This window comes from Camelus dromedarius, chromosome 4, assembly GCF_036321535.1.
Source record: "Camelus dromedarius isolate mCamDro1 chromosome 4, mCamDro1.pat, whole genome shotgun sequence".
NCBI lineage: Eukaryota > Metazoa > Chordata > Mammalia > Artiodactyla > Camelidae > Camelus > Camelus dromedarius.
The window spans coordinates 13321604-13342950 of NC_087439.1; the positions used below are offsets into that span (position 1 = coordinate 13321604).

At 36.6% G+C, this 21347-nt stretch overlaps 1 long non-coding RNA gene across 2 annotated transcripts; it reads right to left on the reverse strand.

Annotated features, from left to right (window-relative positions):
- Window positions 1–661: 661 nt before the first annotated feature.
- On the reverse strand, window positions 662–7123 carry LOC135321122 (uncharacterized). 2 transcript variants are annotated; one of them, XR_010380553.1, is made up of 2 exons: window positions 6917–7123; window positions 662–1076 (listed from the first exon to the last, which is right to left on the reverse strand). It is a non-coding gene; the product is annotated as an uncharacterized LOC135321122 (long non-coding RNA). The 2 variants fall into 2 exon arrangements; XR_010380554.1 differs by having other exon boundaries at window positions 662–1111.
- Between the last annotated feature and the right edge of the window lie 14224 nt (window positions 7124–21347).

The following is a 21347-nucleotide window of genomic DNA, read 5'->3' on the forward strand; positions in this document are numbered from 1 at the left end:
CTCTTTGCAGTGTTCCTAAGTTTCCTAGCTTCACTTTTCTGTTTTCCTAGTCACAATGCGAAGAGGTTTTTAATGTGACCCACTAGAATCATTGTTTTTGCAGAGTAGACAATATTGATACTTAGCATCAGACGGAAAGCTGCCGTGGTGAGAGCTTACACGTGTTGTTTTGTCCGCCACCTGTGCAGCCCCAGCCCCCCAGCCTCTCTGCTTTTGCTTACTCTTCAGTATTTTCAGGTAGTTGTTTTGGTATTAGCTCCAGGTTTTATAGCTGTTTCTATGCAATGATCAGGAGTCAGTCTGCACTTCTCAGTCCATCACACTTGGATGTGGAAGGATCTGTGCTGATTTGATTTTTAACCTTTGATTTGGTTCAAAGTAGCAATTATTTGAAATTGTCTATTTCCATCTGTATTCATTTTTCAGTGTATTCTCAAGAAACTTGAGGAAGTGTATAAATATTCAAATATTCAGATTTGGAGGAAGGATTTTCACATGCCTATATGTGGGTGAATATATGCACATTCCTTCCTCAGAAATTCCATTAATATGTATCAGTTCCCAGTCAATAGCTCCTAATCCTTTCTGTATCTTACATAGAATATATTGTGGTACAGTGTTGACTGATGATTGGCAGGGCAAACTCTAGAGCGAAGCTATCTGGTTTTGAATAGTAGCTGCGTACTTTATTAGTTAAGTAGCCTTGGGAATTTTACTTAACATCTTTAAGGCTGCAATTTTTTCCAACTGTACACTGAGATCATAATTGTACATAAAAGCAAAACTCTTCTTTGGATTTCTTTTGGCCAATGTTAATAGGTCTTTGGTCAAAGCCAAGTGGTGCACTTTGAAAAAACAGGGGATGACTGTGTATTAAAAGTCCAGGATTTATTCCTTTTCTTCCCTTATAAACTCCTCTAAGTGGGTGCAAGGGCTCCATGGTAAGAACGAGGACACGAAACGCAGTCAAATTCGTGGGCAGCTTCAGTAGTTCTCATCTCAGGTTAGTTTGTACCAGCCTTCCAGAGAAAGAGCTTCCTCCACACTGAGGTCCTGGAATTTCTGTCTGAATGGCTCTACCATAGAAGAGAATGGGTGAGTCAAAGTCATTCTGCAAATATACAAATATATAAATATATGAATCATTAATCACACAAAATTGAAAAACTAGCTAATAGGTAAAATAAAAGAGAAAAAAATTCTGGCACCAGACATTTTCTTAGACATACAGAATTAATTTCTTTTTTTCTCTTTCTTTTTCCTACATAAACTTCCCCTTATTTGTGCCTTCATTATTCATGGTCCCACCCTTCTTAAATTTCTTCCCAGATCTTCCCCCAAGAAAAAGCTAGCTATATCATTTGCATGTCTGCTTCTTCTTTTAACTTATTCTATTGATACAGACTTGTATCTATATAATGTCATTATTATAATCTGGGTGTCAATTGGATGTACAATTAGAAATATGGTAATGCAGTATAATTTTAGCTGAGATATTAATATTTTGGTTCAACAGCCACTGTGTACTTTGCTCATCTCAATTTAGAGTCACAGGAAAGTAGACATTCTTGTGATCTATGTGTTTGATTTAAATGTGTGTGTGTGTGTGTGTATATTTTTTTTTTAATTTATTTTTTAGATTTGATTGACCAGTATGGTTTTTCCTCAACTTACTAAAGCAACTTCATTTATTTAAACTAACTAAACCTGATATCTTTAATTCTCCTAGATAATAGATTCCTCTTCTGAGTAATTTTTCCAATAAATATTCATTTCCTATCTTTCTAAAATTTTATCTCCTTATAAAATGGTGTACTTAATGACTTTTCCCCAGTCTAACTTTCTAATTTTGTTCTTTTCCTCATTAGATGCCTCAGATAGTATTAAAAATTACCTATTTACTATTATTATAATTCCCCATACTAAGTCACAAAAAAAAAAATTACTGAGTGCCCCAATCCTTTCTTCCAAGGGTGGACATTCTCCTGTGCATGCCAAATTACTGCACTCAAAAGCAATACATTTTAGCTCCTAAAAGTAGCTCTAACTTTCCTCTTGTCTAAGTACTCAAAGGGTTGCCCAGTTTTTACCTACCTCCCAATTTTATTTTTGCCTACTCAAATAATAATGCTAGACCACATTTTCTCCCAAACCTACTGCCCATTATTACTTCCACCACTCTCCACTGTAAATCCCTTCTCAGAGAGAAGCTCAGATATGGGGAACACCCATTTGAAATAAACTTGCTCTATGTATCACCTTTGACCAAGAGGGTTGCATGCTGTAATTTTCAGACACTTGTAGCATGCCTCTCCCCCAAGTGCCAGCCATTCTGTGTTCAGACTTCCCACTCTAGTGCTCATAGGCACGTAATAAGACTTTTGTTTTTACCAGGGTGTCCTAAATTTCACGTCTCTGAACATTGGATTCGAAACTATGGTGCCTCTTGCCCAGCCACCTTTTTGGCTCATGGCATGAGAGTTCTAGGTCCCCTAGTTACTTCCCAGCTCTGTCAACATTTGTCCCAAGTGGGATTTCCATTAGTGTCAGCAAGGAAAAGCTACCAAGACAACCACAACTTATTATTTGGAACACAGTTATAACCAAACAATACATAACATTTGTTTCAAGGACAGCTTTCATGTCAGTATGTTAAAATAAGTTAAACATCAGAGTTAGGCCTAATTTAGTTTTTATTAATTAAGCTCAAACAACAGACACTATGCTAGTCTGTGCTACCTCCAATAAAGCTGTGTGCCAGACAGACCACCAATTTAGGGGGAGATGGAAAATATCTCTAGTTAAATAGTAATCAGGGAAGTTTAACACAGAAGAGTTTGACATAGTTCTGAACTATTGTTTTAGAATTTTCATAAGACTGATTCTTTTTTTTAATGAAAACATCATTAGTGAGAAGGTAACGTGCTCAGACGTCAAAGCAACTGGATTTGGAGTCATTACACCAGGGTTCCGGTTCCACTTCTTCAACGCACAATTTATGGATACATGGATAAATCACGTCTACTCCTTGAACTCCACCTTCCTCATTTGTGAAATATGATGGTCAGACCAGCTCATCCCTTTTGTTCCTTCTAGCTCTGCAATGTATGATTTCACTTCATCCTAAGCTTTAGGAACGTCTAAGTCGTGCTCATAACCAAACTGGTGGAATAAATATTTACAAGTTAAACTCAGTGATTTCTCAGTGACTGCTTTCCATTGACTGTTTGTGTCCCCGGCCCCTCCATTTGCACACTGCAAACCTAATGCCCCAGGTGACGGTATTAGGAGGTGGGGGCCTTTGGGAGGTGATTCGGTCCCAAGGACCTTTGTGAAACACGCCTGAGAAGACTTAAGCTTCCGCCGTGTGACATCACAGCAAGATGGCCATGAAGGAACCAGGAAGCAAGCTTCACCAGGCACAGTGCCTGACCATAGGGGCAGCTTGATCTTGGACTTCCAGCATCCAGGACTGTGGGAAACAAATTTCAGTTGTTTACGAACTACCCAGTCTATGATAGTTTGTTGTCTCAACCCTAATGAACGAAGACAGAGACCGAGGTCTCAGATCATCTGTTCAGTTACTTTTACCAGCCTCACTGAATAAAAATCACCTCCTCCTCGTATGTGTCTTCCAAACAGTCCTTCTAAGGAAACGTTCCTGACTTCAGTTACAAAGGCAGGAAACAGGCAAGGAGCATCACGTTGCAGTACTGACCACGTGACCTTTTTATACATTTGATGGCACGCCCTGAAGCTTTATCCTCCTTGAGTCTGTTCCTTGCTTCCAAATGTTTTGAAAGAATTAAAGCTACTTTAGCAAGAGACATTCCCCTTGCAAGACATCTTCCCAAAGAACAATAGGTAATGCCTCACATAGGACACAGATGCCTCTATTACAGCAATTATGGATGGTTATTACTTTTGATTAAAATTATATTAAATAGCACTTGAGAAATAAGGAGAGATTTAATTATACTGTAAAAATTGTCAGCCTTTCATTTTTAACATCTGTCAGACAGGCATGCCAGGAGCAACGGTGTGGAGTATTTGCCAGACACCTAGTCAACAGACCCCTATGAATCATCTGGGATCAGAGGAGGAGTGATTTCAAACAGGGTACTTTCCCAATCTGATGACTTGATCCAACTTAAATACATTTAAGGGCTTCCTGATTCAAATTTTTCTTCATTTCTATAGGGGAAAAAAAGTGTTTCCAGTTTTCCTGCTTTTTATTGTGATGGATTTGATCTGGCACATCCTGCCGGCACTACAGCAGAGAGCTGGAATTCTGCAAAGAGAAGCTTGTTTCCCTGAAAGGTGCCAAACATGGTGTGTTTTGTTGCCCTTGTGTGATGTTTCTGGAAAGGTTATTTTTAACTTTGATGTTTAAAAGACAAAATCACTGCAGCCCTGGAAAATGTTTTTGGCCTAAACAGTTTGGAATCAATGTTAACTAATTAGCAGACAGGCAGGAGGGGCCCAGGCAGTCGCTGATGATGTTCTTCTAGTAGGTAAACCCTCTCATTTGAGTTCTTCTTTCAGTCGTCAATATATGGACCAGTGGAGTGAAATGTGACTTTGTAAAATTAACAGCCTCTTGGGGCCTCTGTTCCTCCATCTTTAAAAAAAGAGGGTTTGGAGCAGATAAGCATGCCTCACTTTAAAATTCAATAATCTTCAAGAGTCGCTATCTCAAGGTGGTTGAGTTTATGGCTCTGTTTTCTTCTTAATTTTAGGATCTTAAAATTTATTTTTTCTTCTCACTTTCTTTCCTTCTCCTTTTTTTTTTTTTTTAACCAATAAGCTGAAGCTGCTTTCAAAATAACAAAATGCTATTTATTTCCCATTTGTAAAACAAAATAGGTGCAAATTTCTGAGTTAGCTCTTCCCTATGTTGGTTTCAGGTGTAACTCTGAGCCATTCTGAGGTCAGCTTCCTCTGGGCCCCATCACAGCACTACAAGTTAGATAGACAGGCCTTTGGCAATTCCGAACTACAGGCAGGTCCCTCCTCTGGTTGTGCTGCAGCATGGCTCACTGCAGTCCGGTTTGTCCCATTCCTTCGCAGGTACTAGTGCCTCAGAGATAACTGCTAATTTCTTGGGTCCTGAGACATCCCTGTACAAAGATGGTAGCCCTAAGGGGCACAGATTTAGTGACATACATTGCAGGTGTGTTCGAATTCTCTCTCCCGTTTTTGCTCTCAGGACTTCTGGACTTAATCTCAAAGGTATTCAGACCAATTTATTTACCGATTTACTGAGTGAATCTTCACTGAGCATCTTCTGTGTGCTTGGTATTATTCTAAGGCCTGGGGTACAGAACCTGATCCATTTCCTCATGGAGCTTACGCTCTAATTATGAAGTTACTTTTTGACCCCACAGTCATGCCCTGTATGCTCCCCTTTCATAACAGCTGGGATGACCCAGAAGCCATGAGCATCTATAAATTTCTAGGTAAAGAACTAGCCATACCTATTCGTGAAGTGATAATGGAGGCTGTCGTTTATTGAGTTATTTGAATGTATAGAAATAAGCCACAAGTGTTTGTAATCTTCAAAATAATGCCATCAGATTCATGTCATTACACTGGGACAATTAAATACCATTTTATAGGCGAGGAAATGGCAACTATTAAAATGACGTCACTTGCCCAAAGTTGCACAAGTTTGAAGCGATACAATCCCAACTGGACCTACGTCTTTATAACTTCAAAACCTTGCTCTTACATGTATATCAAACTGTGGCTGAAATAAACAGCCATCTGAATCACATGAATTGGGAGAAGTCAGAAATTTCTGCCACAGAATATTTTTCTCATTCATTTGATTAATCCTGCAGTTACCCACTGGTTGTTCATTATTGGGATTAAAGTTTTTTCACTTAATAAAAGTGAGAAAGCATGAAAGGGATAATGAATTAAGCTATCACCATTTAGCAACACTTTGTTGCGGATTCTTCATAAAATTTCCTACTATGCACAATAAAAAGAGAATACTGACTTTGAGGTTCGGTGATCTGGGTTCTTTCTTCCCCCTTGTCTTACTAATGGATGCCACATAAACACACTTCATAAGACGAACAAACTACTTCGGTGTCTATTTGTAGGTATGCTGTGGAAGACCTTACTGTCAAAACTGAAAGGTTTGAGATTTTTTTCCTTCTCGCAGGCTAACAAGCCAGCTGAAGTTTCATGGATGCTGGCAGATGACACGAGACTCCTGGGTCAGAAACAAATGACTTGATTACTTACAGGACAGCAAGCAGCATGAACAGCAGCGTGTCTGACATCAGTACCCCTGGCCTCAGTTCCTTCAAGGTGCTCTAAAGACGAACAGATGATCCCTGCACACACAGTGGGTTGTGCTACGGAAGTGGGGAGCTCAGTTTAAGGAAACTGAATATTTTGTATTCATAGTAAGTAAGTGTGCCTTCCTTGGCTCCTCAGAGGATAGTGTTTTGTTTTTTTGTTTTTTTAAAGCTGTTTATTATATAAACATTTTTGATAAGATGTCCAGAACAAAGGCAGTCAGTGTTCCTTCCTACGAAACATGCAGAAATGTGAGAGACCCATGGAGAACTGTCTTGCAACACTTGTGAGTTGACAATGTCCCTCCTTCTTGGAATGACTTCTCTCAGATCTCACTGACTTTTCTTAAGTTTCTCATATGTTTCTGTAAACCATATGCCCAAATATGAATCTCTAGTCTTCTCTACCTATACCCATTTTTTTTACTACCTTTACTTTTCCCTTTACCTTGGTATTCTGAATTATCTTCTTTTCTTTTAAAAACTTGCCATATTTATATTTTTGTAGGCCACCTGAAAAGTCATTTAAAAACCAATTAACTACTATGCGACACACCACCCCAAAATTTAGTGACTGACAACAACAATGAACAATGAATTCTCACAATTCTGTAGATTAGTTGGCTAGTTGTTTTGCTCCTTCACCTGGGTTCATTCCACGCTGCTTCATTTAGCTTGAAGGTAGGTTGGTCCATGATGCCTCCATTCATATGATGGGTGCTTGGTGATAACCTCAACTGTCCTTCACGTGGCCTCTCATCTTCTAGTCAACTAAACTCCTTTTCTTAACCTGGTGGGCTCAGGACAGCACTCTGTGAAGAAAAATGCAGAAGTTGAAAGGTCTGTGAGGCCCAGTCTTGAAACTTACACAATACAGTTTCTACCAGAGTCTATTGGTCAAAGCAAGTCACAAGACCAGCCCAGATTCAAGAGGATAAAGAAACAGATTTCATCATTGGATGAGAGGAGCTGCGAAGAAGTTATGACTAAAAAATAATGTACCCAACTGGAGAGCTAATGAGCAAACTTACTTCCCTGTGACTTTCAGTAAATCACTTTACTTCTTTGGAATTTAGTTTCATCACCAGTAAAGTCCAATATAAACTTCAATGACATGCAAGATCCCTTTCCGATCTCAGTATTCATGTATCTAAGATACTTTCTAAAGTGCTGTTTCCTGAGATGAATGAGGTTGACGAAAGAGGAGAAAGAGACTATGAGCATTGATCTGAAGGTGTGTGTAAGCTCAGAGATAGATGAAAAGATTTACCTGTGTTATTTGGGGTGTACTCAGAATACTACACATGGTCACTGAAAGGGGAGTTGGGGAAAGAGATGTGATAAAGGCAACCTGAGTATTTAATAATTTTGTTCACAGTGAGTTATACATGTTGCATCCCGTCTAGATGATTCTAAGTGTAACTGCAAAATGAGGGAATTTAGATTTTGTATTTCTCTAGCTTTCCTACCCCTAATGTGAAGAGTTGTATTTAACATAATTAGACGTCCAGATGATTTGACAGTAAGTCTTTTAAAATGACTGGACGTTCATATCAAGACCTCAGTGACTGAATTGGATGTTATTAATAGTCTCTGTGTTTCAGGATCTTCAGGTACAAAGCAGAATAAAGGTAATAAGAATAAATTCAGGTAAATCCAATTCACTGAAAAATCAATTTGCCTGTTGATGAAAATAACAGATAGCAAATTAATAGATTGCCATATTGGTTAGGATTTTCCCCCTCAGATTTCACCCCCAAATCCCCCCCCCTCCACTGCCTCTCAGCATTTCAGTTGCTTAGTTCTTAGTCTGGTTTCGTTTAATGTCAGGATCATATGTGTTGCCTATTTCAGTTTATATTCAAATGAATTTTCCCATATGTGTAAATGCCTCTCTTTGTATCTTTAAGCTTTTTTTTTCCTCTTCCCCTAATTCGCCTGCCTCTGGGAGCACAACGGTTGAAAAACTGGTCTTAGTTCCTCTTTAAAGTATTTCATATGTTTTGTAACTACGGTGACTTGCGAATCGATCATATGGTAGATTATTTTTCTGCAAGTTAGCTTTTGGAAAATTGGCTTTTGACAAATTTGTCATTTTGCAAATTGGCTATTTGAACTATTTGTCATTTAATGACTTGGTCATTTGCTGAGTTTGTTATTTATTGCATTGGTCTTTCCAATAATTGGCTATGATTTAATTGACTTGGGGCCAGCAGTGGACCAGAGCCAGCGTGCCCCAGATCCATGAGGCTCTACTGTGCAGATCTTCTCTAAGTTTCTGACTCAGTACATAAAATTGTCCGTGATGGGAGTGTTTAGACCACAGAAATCCGCAAACACTACAAGTGAAGGCTCTTTTCTTTTTGGAGAACTAGTTTCCCAGCCCACCATTTCCTAGAGCCCATCAATTCTTAACAGTAAACCAGTTAAAAACTCAACTTCCTATACAAACTTCCTAAAACCAATCAAAATATTCATGGCATTCAAAGAGTTACCAAAGAAGTCGATTTGGTATAGTCCCACCAGTAGGTGACAATGATTATAACAGTGACAAAAGTATCAGCTAGCAATACTAGCCTTGTCTCTGTATCAAGTACGAGAGAGGTCACTTTACATGTGTTCTTCCATTCAATCTTTGACTACGAATAAGAGATAGGTATTATCATTCCCATTTTATGAGTGAGAAAATTGCAGCTCAGCAAGAGTCAAGATCTGATTTCAAGATTATTTTCCATTTTGCTTCATAGCCTTTTGTGGCTGAAATTCAGAGGTTCTACATCTAAAAGAAAATGATATCATTTTTAAGGTAAGGAGATGAGGGAACTGGGAGAAGGTTAAGTGTCATCATAACTGTATTGATTGAAACTCATAGCATTAATAATATAACCTATATGAATCCACATACAGACTGGGAGTGCTTTTCTTAAAAAAAAATTGTATGAAGTGACTGACTTTCGGCATCTTTGCAGCAATCTATTAGGATGTATCTTGATGTGGGCCGTTAGTCACAATTTTCTAAACATGTGCCCCTCATGATATTTCTGCATCAGGAAGGGAATTCAGAAAAATGGATTCTACTCAAAAAAGCATATTTGAGAGTTAAACGATACTTTTGTATTTTGAGATATGTTTGGTAATGGGACAACTGCTTACACCTCTCCGTTGATCTATAAATACATACTTCCAAGCACTTCAGTAAATTAAATTACTGGCTATTTCATGCACAGAAAAATGACTTAACGTTACCTATATCTCAGGACAAAGGATATTTACAGTGATCTCTGGAATGGGACCACCAAATGGTGAACAATTACATAGCATGCCTGAAAGTAAGGGCATTCTTACAAACACCATCACCAAATGTCATTCCAAATACGGGTATGATGAACCAAAACATCTGCTAGGAACCCATGTGCTTCAAATTAGTTTCCAGGGGGTGGATTAAGAACTGGGCACAATATAGTTGACTAGCTAGAGCAATTAAGATTCTTAAAAGCACACTGCTTGGGTCTTCTGTCCAGTTTTCCTAGTTATCTTTAAAATCTGTGATAAACTTGTTTAAGCTTGGATCGGTTTATTTCTTATACAGATTTAAATGTTCAGAGAAGAAAAAGACTTAATCCTTAAGACTTCAAATTAAGCCATGGAAAGAAATCAAAGAAATTGTTTTTTCAAATCTCCTGATGGCTTGCTAAAGCAGTTAACAGATGCATTTAAGTAACCAATGCAGAGTTGTTTTTTAATCTGTATATAGGATTAACAGTAAGCCAGTAAGTAAAGTATATGAAGCAGCTTGGGATGTAGTAAAAGAGAATTATAGAAAATATGGCCTCATATTTCCTTTATCTTTTTTCTTTATTTTTTTGGAAAATGAACGAAAGAAATCAGGAAAGAGTTATCTTTTCCAGAGAAATTAGCAAGTTAATAAAAATGAACATAGGTCACCAGTTTTAGAGAATACTAATAATTAGGCAGTTATGCGTGCTATTTGAATAAAGACTTGCATTTCATAGCAGAAATCCTTTTATTGTTAATTAAATAGTGCCATATTCTTGTTCACTCAATTTCCTGATTAAGAAAGCACATTCAAAGACTAGATATCTTTGATGGCATCTAACGGTTGCTAATATAAATGCACAGGAAGGAGCGACATATGACAGGCGTGCAAACCCCAATCAATAAAACTCCAGCCATCACCACCGCAAGTCTTAAAGAATTGATTTGACTTAAATGGAATTTTCCATTTACCGAAAGGTATATGGACTTTTATGTCCAGGCACTAAGTAAAATCTGGAAGTGGCCAGATTGAAAGAGAAAGAAGAAATGATGCTAAGTGAGTTTATAATTTTCATGAGATAATGAGGAAGGATGTTTCTTGTATTTTCTATTTCCAATGCACCTACTAGGATGCTTTGAAGGCAACATGAGATTAGTATATCTTTACTGGTGACTTACAGTTGACCCCTGAACAACTGTTGGGTTAATCCACATATATTTTACAGTCATAGTTGGCCCTCTATATTCATTTGTGTTTCCTCCACATCTGTGGATTCAACCCAGCACAGATCGTGTAGAACTGTAGTATTTACTATTGGAAAAAAAATTTGCTTATAAATGAACCTGCATAGTTTAAACCCACATTGTTCAGAGATGAACTGTTTTTAACTTCTCCCTCACATTTCTGTAACCGATTTCTGGATTTCTTCCGCAAGTGAATTCAGGGATTTGTATGCCTTTGGAAATGAGATCATCTCAAAACATAGAAATACCTGGGGGAAAAAAAGATGAAAAAGAATGAAGATGAACAGTTTTGAAAATAAACACACAAATAAAACTTTTGTGCATCAAAATCATATCTCTATATGCATCTATGTGCAATATACATAAAAGTGAACAAAAAATAAGAATGTGAACCAAACCTTCAGTAAATTATTTGTTGCTACATGATGTTCAAAGGAGAGTTTCAGCAACTTGCTATTCAAAGATGGACCAAAAACTAGCTATATTAGCATAACTTGGGGGCTTGTTAGAAATGCAGATTTTGGGGTCCCATTTTAAGTCTCTTGCATAGAAATCTGCCTTTTAATAATGACCCCAAGTGATTTTATTTGCACATTAAAACTTGAGAAGCAGCGTTTCAGAGAGCAGGACCCTAGAACTTGGCCACTGGGCTCTACACAAGGCTTGGGAACTCGACTCTGCTTTTAGTTCTATGAAAAGCTCAGCACCCTTCCAATAAATTCAATTTTTTCTAAAGCTAAGTTAATTTTTAAAATTTGTAACAAATATAAACTTAAATATAAAATGCAATGTTTAATAACAGAGGCAAAGTTAAACACGATATATGTATTGTATTCATTAAATACAAAGGTTATGAAGTCTATGTGAATAAGAAAATTTATGACAAAATGCTAATAAAATTATGATTTAATCTACATGAAGCCTGTAGGGAATAGCAAAAATAATCTTGTTGGGATTTTTATGATGTGTTATTCTTTTAACATTTTTACTTTTTGCTACTTCCAGTTTTAATGCATCATTACATGAATTAGAATTATATATTTTAAAAATCAATGTGCCAATCTGGGGTGAGAGGCAGATGGTAGAGACATAACAAAATTAGCCATTAGTGGACTATTATTAAATAGATAGCATATATGGGAGCGTTCATTATACTCTTCTCTGTGCTTTTGTTATGTATACAAATTTTCACTAAAAATATGTAAATAAATAAAATTGGATAAAAAGTTGTTGCTTCTCCAGATAAACACATAGTAGGATCTGAAATTACCATGTCTCTGAATTTAAACTCCTTTTGGCCTTGATTTGTCAATTACTAGCTTGGCTATGTGATATCCGTCAAGTTATTTACTCTCTCAAAGTTTATTTTTTTTAATAGACAAAAGGAGGATAGTTTGTAACAAAGACTTAGAGTAAATATTAAAGTTAAAAAAATACACTCACACACACACACAGAAAATCTTTAGCACCAATCATGAAACATATTATATATCACTGAATATTAAACTCTCCTATCTTTGATCACTCTCATCTTCCCCTCTCTTTTTCATACCAACTGTCCTAAATTAGTCAAAATAATTAAAAAGTAATTCACCTTTTTTTTAAAGTCCAGACAAGATCATGTAATTTAACTTAGTTATAATGGGATTCTTCTCATATATTACTAATGGGACATGTTGAATAAAGTGCACGGATGTAAATTAGTGTATAACTTTAATACTAAGAACAGGTAGTGTTTAAAGAATTTTTGATATGAGTCAGGCAATATTTAGTATTTCGGATGTATTAACACCTTTAAAACTCAAAGTAGCCAAAGACCTAGCTAAGGTCCATAAAACAATTGATCTCCTTTTATAGATGAGGGAAACTGGAAAGTTAGGTACCCTGACGAAGGTCACAGACATGGCAGCTGATGGGATAGCCTTTAACTCTAGGATAGAGGACGATTAACTACAGCCTGTCAGCCAAATCTGGTCTGCCATTTGTTTTTGTATGGGTTCTGAGTTAAGAATTGTTTTTACATTTTCAATGAGTGAGGAAAAAAAACAAATGAAGAATAGTATTTTGTGACGTATGAAAATGACATGAAATTTATATCTTAGTGTCCGTAAATAAAGAACACAGCTGCACATTTTCATTTACATATGTCTACAACTCAATGCTAGAGCTGAGTATTTATAGCAGTTATCCTTAAGGCCTGAAAAGTCTAAATTATTTACAACCTGGTCCTTTACAGAAAAGTGTGCCAACCTGTACTCTGGGTGGTCTGACTTTAGAGCCAATTGACTTAATTCTTTATTCTAAACTGCCTCACTAAATCCTAACACAGTGTATCCTTTTAAAATTCATGTACCAAAGGAATAACTGAAGAAGAAGGAAAAGGATGTTGGGGGGTGAGTGGAGAGGAAGGGGAGGAGAAGAAATAAAAAGAGAAGAAAATTTATAAAGTGTTTTTTCTGATAACTTCCACATGGGTATTATTATTTATTTATTTATTTTTTTTTTTTTTGCTTATCTCGGTAAAGAAGAAGAATACCCAAAAATGTTCCTTTGTTAAAAGCCAGATCAAGTTCCATACCCAAAGTATAAGAAGTGGGAGTATATGGCTTTGGTTTGGCTCTACCATATGTAAAAAGCACATATGGTTTTGCTCGTATGTTCTGAATTTTTCTGGTGTTTTTGCTTTGGGTGACTCTTTTTTGCATTGTCTACAGTCTGTCTGGCTGGTGTCCTTTACCTCATACATAAAGAGCCAGTGGAAAGAGAAAGCTCAGTGATGTCGTGAGGAAGGTAAAAACTGGGTCCAGTATTCTCACCTCTGGGTACCGTGCCCTTTAAGGCTCCCAATAGTTCCCATTCTTACATTTCCCGGGTCATCAGTTTCTACCCACTCTCTTCTCTCCTTCCATGAGGTTTCTCTTACTTTCATTTTCCCTGAGCCTAAGTATTAAGTTAAAATTGTGTGTGTGGATGTCCCCTCACCCCGATATTGCCAGTACCCATGGCCAGTCGTGTGGAAGGCTTGGATCTTGCTATACATTCTCTTTCATGGAGGAGTAAATGCCTGGATTCATAGCCCACCTCCTGTCTCTATTACCCGCCTTAAATCATCTTTCAGGAGGCAAGTGCTGATGCTGCTGCTTCAGAAAACTTCACTTTTTGCTTTTGCTGTTTTTATTTTTAACTCAAGAACTTAAATACACACACACACACACACACACACACATACACATATGTTGGGTGTATGTGTGCTTTTTCCAAGTAGGAAGTGAGGAATTTGCATGACTAGTTGGATTTACCTTGAGGACAAGAACATTATCTGTAGAAAAATTGTTCCACGTACAACCTGTCACATTTTTTCCCCTTTGTTTTGTGTGTTGCAAATGCAATCAAAAGAGTGAAATGTGATTTTCATCTGAGTGTCCTGAGGCAAAACCTCTAATAATGTTCTCCTTCTGTTCACTCATATAAACCTTAATGGAATGGATGTCACCTCTCGGGGCGGGGGTGGGAGTGGGGGATCCAAGATCCCTTTGAGTTTGTCTCTGTTGATTAGCCAGCTCTGGAATGTTAAACAGCCTTTGATCTGGTGACAGCTGCCTACATAGGGGAATGGTTTAAAAAAAAAAAAAACAAACCACTTTACTTGCTTTCAAATTGAGCTTCTCAATACTTTAGATTCTCCCCCACAGCTAGGAAGATGACTGTTAGGGATTCTGCTTCCTCTTAGTGGCTTTGCTGGGTTCAACTGAATGGCTGAGAGTTCTACTTCATATTCTCAGGATATTCATGTTTGTTTTATTTACATCTCTAATTTGACTTGGTCTTTTTGCAAATTCTCTGTGGACTCTCTTCTATCCACTCCGTAGTAAGTCTGGGCGTAAGGCTGGATCATTATCGGATTCTTTAAAGGCTAACGAATGCACCTCTCTGTGTTCAAATCCCACTTCAGTGCCCAAGTGTGAAAACAATTTTCTGACAGATTGTTGTTTGGTTTTGCATCCAATAAACTGTGTCTCTAAAAAGGAGAGACCAAAGTAGTCTAGTATTTGTGTTAAAAGGCTTTGCTCATATGTTCTGAATTTTGCTGGTGTTTTGCTTTGGGCAACTCTTTTTTGCATTGTCTATAGTCTGTCTGCCTGGTGTCCTTCACCTCGTACATTTCTGAGTCCTTTAAATTATTTTTACAATATATCACTTATTCCCCAAAAATGGGAAAAATGATTTCATTGTGAATACCTACTTTGATCAATTGATAATGACTTCTTAGTTTACTGTGTTGTGAAAACTTCTGAGATCACAACTCGGCTCAGTAGAAACATTCCACAATTAATTTTTAATGTGTGCCACCAGCAAGGCTTTTCTGTCTTGGTATTTGTCATTCCTATCCAATAGGATGTTTTGAATTTTAAAGTTCTAGTTATATTCATCCTTTTGTTTTCAGAGGGGGGAAAAAGTCATTTCTTCTAAGGGTTGAACTTTCAGGATGCAAGGATTATTTTTCTATCTCTTTGATGTCTTTTTCTTGCTCTCATCTAATTCCTCACACTTAGCACATACGTGGCTCTACATGAAGCAGAAACTTGAAGAGTGAATGCATGGGGATGCTCTTTCCTGAGGCAATAATTGTGCAGCCCAAAAAAGGAAAAATTAATAATTTTTATACTCATAATTCCAATCAGGACTACTAGGGGCATCTTTTCATTAATTTTAATATGGAATTGTATTATTCACAGTCCCAATAGGAAACAGGTAATGAACTCAAAAGTGGGGTTTGAGACATGACAGTTAAATTCAATACATGATTCTGAACTCAAGCCTGTATTAGGATAAAAGAACAAATATAAAGTTGTTATTAAAAAAATTGAAAAATACAATTAATATGGACTACAGATCAGTGTTTCAATGCTAAGTTTCCTGAATTTAATAACTGCACTGTGGTTTTGTGAAAGGGTATATTTGTTACAAAGAAGACACACCAAAGTATTATGGAGGAAATGGTTTATAGAAATTAATTTTACAAATATTTATTAATGTATAAGTATGAAGAAAGGATATGACAAAATAAATATTACAAGGCAATAAAACTGGTGAATTTGGGTAGAGGAACATAAGATTTCTCTGTATCAATTTTTAAAATATTTCTATAGTTTTGAAGTTCTTTCAAAATAAAAGTTTTAAAAAGGTGGTGCAACTGAACAGCGTTTAAGGAAGAGACTGACATGGTGAAGTGAAACCAGCACAGTCAGCAAAGCGCGCTGGGGTTAACAACAGCAGGAATCATACAGCCTCGTGGTCCATAGGTCCAACTAGAAGGGGCTTTACCAGAAGAAACCAGAGAGAACTGTCACTGTAACACACAGGAAAGCTGATGCAATTCTGTGCAAGAAATAGGAGCCAGCTGAAAAGTAACTGAAGGAAGAAATACAATGATGTTTCTTTTTGTCTTCATTTCCCCTACTGGCGCCTCTCTCTGGATGAACTCAACCAAAAATCTACAGGGCAAAAAAGCTTGGTTGATACATTGGGTAGAGGTCAGCCACGTGGACAAAGGACAAGCTGGAGTAGGGTGGACAGTGGGACTGCAGGGTACAGAAAGACCAGTCCTGTACATGGGGTGGACCCTTGGCCTCGTCTTTATTAACCATAGATACGTGCAAAGGAGGAACCATCATGCTGGCCCAGCCTACCTTGTATCTCTCAAGCATTTGATGCTCTATCACTGACCACATGTTCATGTGTTTGTTCATCTCCAGTGTCAAACTGATTTAATATCCGGGCTGTATTTTTGCAACTTTCTTGCAAATGTCCAATTTCCCTTAAATGAGATTGGGTAGAAACTGGACCATTATCAAAAATGATATAGACATTGCTTTGGACTCTTTATGATATGTTATTTTTATTCAGAAATTTTAATACATACAACTTTTTTTTTCTGAAGGACTGAAAATACTTAACATGATGCATTTTTACTGAGGGCACGGCAAGACAGTATGGTTTTCATTCTACAGACTGAGAACACAAAGAACAGAAAGGCTAAGAAGATTCTAATTGGAAGCTTTGCAAAAGTGGAATTTTAAAGAAAATGTGCTGGATTCAACTATGAATGTTCCTTGCATAAATATGAAATTTATAACACCCATGGTTAAGCTTTTAAAAGCTATTAATAAGTGTATCTTTGAGTAATTAAGGCGGAATCATAACTAGCTGAAATTCTATGCTTATAAATAGAAAGAAGTCTTGAAGTCATATTTCAACTTCTAAATGCAACTTAGCAACTCAAAATGTTTCGCTTTCTAGATTGAGTCTGTCCTGTATTTCACTGCTTCCGGTTCCTGTTTGTGGACTCCATTCAGGAAAACTTTGTTCTATGTTTCTCCTCTTGTGGATGCTGTATTGTGCTGCTCAGATCCTCCCTTAGAATCGAAGAACTGACTCCCCAGCTGCTGGTAGTACACCCGGCAGACGGTCTCAGCCAATAAAGTTGACATTGACCCTTACATCATATCAGGTAAGAAAATTAATTTGGAAGCATGCTTATAATTATTCAAACTAGTGACATTTTCAATTGCATGTTAGCTACCAGGCTAACCAACATGGTAGTTACCCAAAGGTTTGACTCTTGGAAATGAAATTTTTTAAGAAAAAATTTAAATTGCATGATTATTTTATATTCTGGGATGCTACACCTGTTGTGTACTAGACAGAAAATAAATGATAGTTGCTTTTCCTTTCCGTAAGAGCAGGCATTAGCAAACTACAGTCCGCAGTTCAAATCCACCACACTGCCTTATTTTTTTTAATAAAACTATATCAAAACAAATTATTGCCTGTTCAAGTATATATTATCTATGGTTGCTTTTGCCCTACAATGGCAGAGTTGAATAGTTGCTACAGAGATCACATGGCCTGCAAAGGCAAAGATCTGGTCCTTTATGGAAAAAGTCTGCAGCTCCTGCCTTAGTGCATTGTGTAGGAGTTTTCATTTTTCATTACTTAAGAAATAGTAGACCAAGTCAACTTTGAATCAATTAAATATGCAAAATAAAAGTGCTTTGCTTTAGAGCTTCCTTTTCTCTTTCACTCTAAGAAATTATCAGTGGGGGGGGGGAAGAACAAAGTCTATCATGCTTAAGGGAAACTCAGTAGATAAAAGCAGTGGGGATATCTAGAAAGAATACACATAGCCTCCGGTAAATAAGTTTCTGCTGCCGTCCTTTTACTCATCACAATGGTGCCTAGGGAACCCTTTCATCACTTTTATTTTGTTCAATAAAAATAAAGATATTAAAAAATGTTAATTGGGATGAAGCATAAACCTAAATATGAAAGGTTAAAAAAAACTTACAGAAAAAGTGTAGAAAAGTATCTTTAAGACCAAATAGTCATCAAAGTTGAACACATACCTTACTTATGACCTAACAATTCCATCTTAAGGTATATATTCAAGAGAAATAGTGCATATATAACCAAAAGACATGTTCATATCAGTTTTATTAATAATGACTCAAATGTAAAAAGAATCTAAGTATTCAGCAAGGGAACATGGATACATTAATAGTGTGGTTTTATTTTTAATAATGGTATATTACAAAGCAATAAAAAGAATGTATTACTTACAGATGCATTCACATGGATTGATTTCACAGTCATCATGCTGGGCAAATGTCTCATGCAAAAGAGTATATGTTGCATGATTTCATTATACAAAATTTAAGCGTAGGCAAACTAATTGACGGTGATAGAAGTAAGAAGAATGTTTACCTCTGGAATAGTTCATAGACTGGTAAGTTGCATTAGGGCACCTTTTGCAGTAATGTTTTCTACGTGGATCTTGAAGGTGGTTAGGTGAATACGTACCTCTATGAAAATTCATGGAGCTGTACGTCTAAGATTTGCTGACTTGATGCATTTTGCTAAGTGTATTTTAAGCCACAATTTTAAACAACAACAACAGCAACAAAAATACAATACACAATTCAGAGTAAACACAGAAATGACAAATACATCTCTCATAATTACTTGAACTGGAAGAGACCTCAGGGATTATCTATTTTAATGTTTTACAATTAATATTCTGACTTATCCTAGGGCTCAGTACAAGTGCCTCAATGGTTTGTGGAGAGAAGCATCAAACAAATGGGTCTTTTCCTACCCCATCAGTCCTCATTCTTTCATTTTTGTCTAGCTTATATGTTGATTTTCGTAAGTGCTGGTTTTGCAAACTATTAAGAGAAGACTGAAAATCAGATTTAGTTCAATATTCTGGAAGTCTTTAGATAAAGATTTAAACATGCCTAAACATGCTTACCTTCAATATGGCAGTGTTTCTATAGTTGTTGACTGGTCCACCCCCTCCCCAAGCAAGAAATCTGTATGAGAAGGACCCAACTCCATCAAATAATGCGGGGTTGCAATGCAATGAGAGTGCCTTAATAGACTGCAAATACACATAGAAGGAACAGAGTTCTTAAAATTATCTCTGAGAGAATGCTTTTTCTTCATCCAGGGAATGGAACTAGAGGGAGAAACAGACTCAGAGACTTGATATGACTCTAAGGATCAAAGATGTTGAGCCAAGGGGAATCAGGGAGCTTGAGCAATTAGTTTAAAAGTCAATGGATTGGTGTTAGTAAAAGCAAGTGTTTATGTGACGTTAATAGACCCTTTGCATTCATGGGATGTATATTATGCCTCTATCTCTTTGTGAATGATTATAAAATTCCATTAGATGCATAAATTATTTTGTTGAGCTGAAGAATAAATTATGTAAAACAGATAGGTGAGAACAAGTTACTTTGCTCTTGAATGAATCAGCCTATCATCAACCAAAACCAGTTCTAAGTCAGGTTTCTATTTCTCACTTAATATATGATCCTATTTTATCCTGTAGGAAACCTTATTTTTTTTTTTTTTGGCTAAGATAATCAGAAAACTGTACACTATAGTGCTTGATTGGCAAAATCTTGATGGCCTTCAAACACATTTACTGGAAATTCTGAAGAGATCCAGAAATGGAAAAACATACTAATGCCAAAGATTTGAGATGTTATGGATTTATCGACTATGTTTTTGTGTACATTTTTTGGTGGTGGGCAGTGAAGCTGGTATAAGGTGCACATTGGATGATAATGCCTTTTCAATTTGATTTTCTGCAGTGATAGCAACTGGAATGGACCCAGCTCACAGGGAATTCCAAAACTGTTAGCCATAACCACCTAGAGATTATTTTCTTTCTAACCATAAGTATAGGTAAACACAGATTGAGTCACCAGCTCCTATAAGTCCAATAAACGGTTGCCTTGTTAATTGATAACCATTGTGTTCCTGAAGCTGACAAATTGAAATATAAGTTTTAACAATATGGTAGCATCAGAGTTAAGCTGATTTAAATAAGGCGAAACATCTATAAATCATCTTGTCAAATCCTGCAATCACAGTAATGTATCAGATTTGGAGATTTATGAAAACAACTTCATGGTTTTAGAGCCTGTCCTTCATGGACAGAAACTAACACATTCTCGAATCAAATTAAAACCTTAATCATGTAACAAACCGCAAGTACTTATATGCATGTGTGCAGCATTAGGTTGAAAGGCACCTGTATGTTTTTGTCTACATGTTGAATACTCATCTCTGCTAATAGATTCTGGCTCAGACAAAACATTTAAAGGCCCTCTTTGTGTTCCTTGTCCTTCAGCATGCTGATTCAGCATATCTGGGGGATATTGCTTTGGGAATGCATTATTTCTGGAAATATAGTCTGCATGGTCAAAAATGCTGATTCAGCAAAGTGATGATGAGCTGTGTGTGGAAATGTGAGGATTTATTGCAGCTTTTAAGATGAGGGCCAAATCTTTGGGATGAGGTAAGGTCGATAGTTTGCTTGCTATTAGTCCATTTGTGCAGTATACTGGAGATAGAGGTATGATAGTTTAGATAAATGTAGTTACAAGCTCTAAAAGAATCTGGGAAACAGGTTTCTTATTTTAACAATTCGATACATTTTATGGCTTAGCTCTTTGTCGTTTTTTAATTTCATTATTTAAGTAAATCAGAAATCATATTATAATTCTTGGAAATGTGCATATTTCATATTTGACAATCATTTACAGTACTAAGTAACTAAAATATATGTTTTATATTTCTGATAAAAGCACAGGATGTTAATTTTACCAATGCCAGCTTAGTTGGAGCTATAATTTTGAACCATTAAACATAGAAATTATCTTAGAGAATATGATTTTATGTGAATACCATCTGTGGAAATTAAGATAAGGAAAAGATCAGGGTGTTCAAAAAGGTTTGGAAAGCCATAAAAGATTTGGGTGGGACTTTATGCTGTGTCTTCTATGCAATTAATAAATGTTTTCAATTTAATTAAAAAAAAACCCTCACAAACAAACTGGGTGTTTCCAAAGTACAACCCACATCATTAAGTATTCTTTAAAGTAAGTTGAATTAAATTGATATTAGCACTACAGGGAAATATAAACAACCAAAAGATAGGTGATA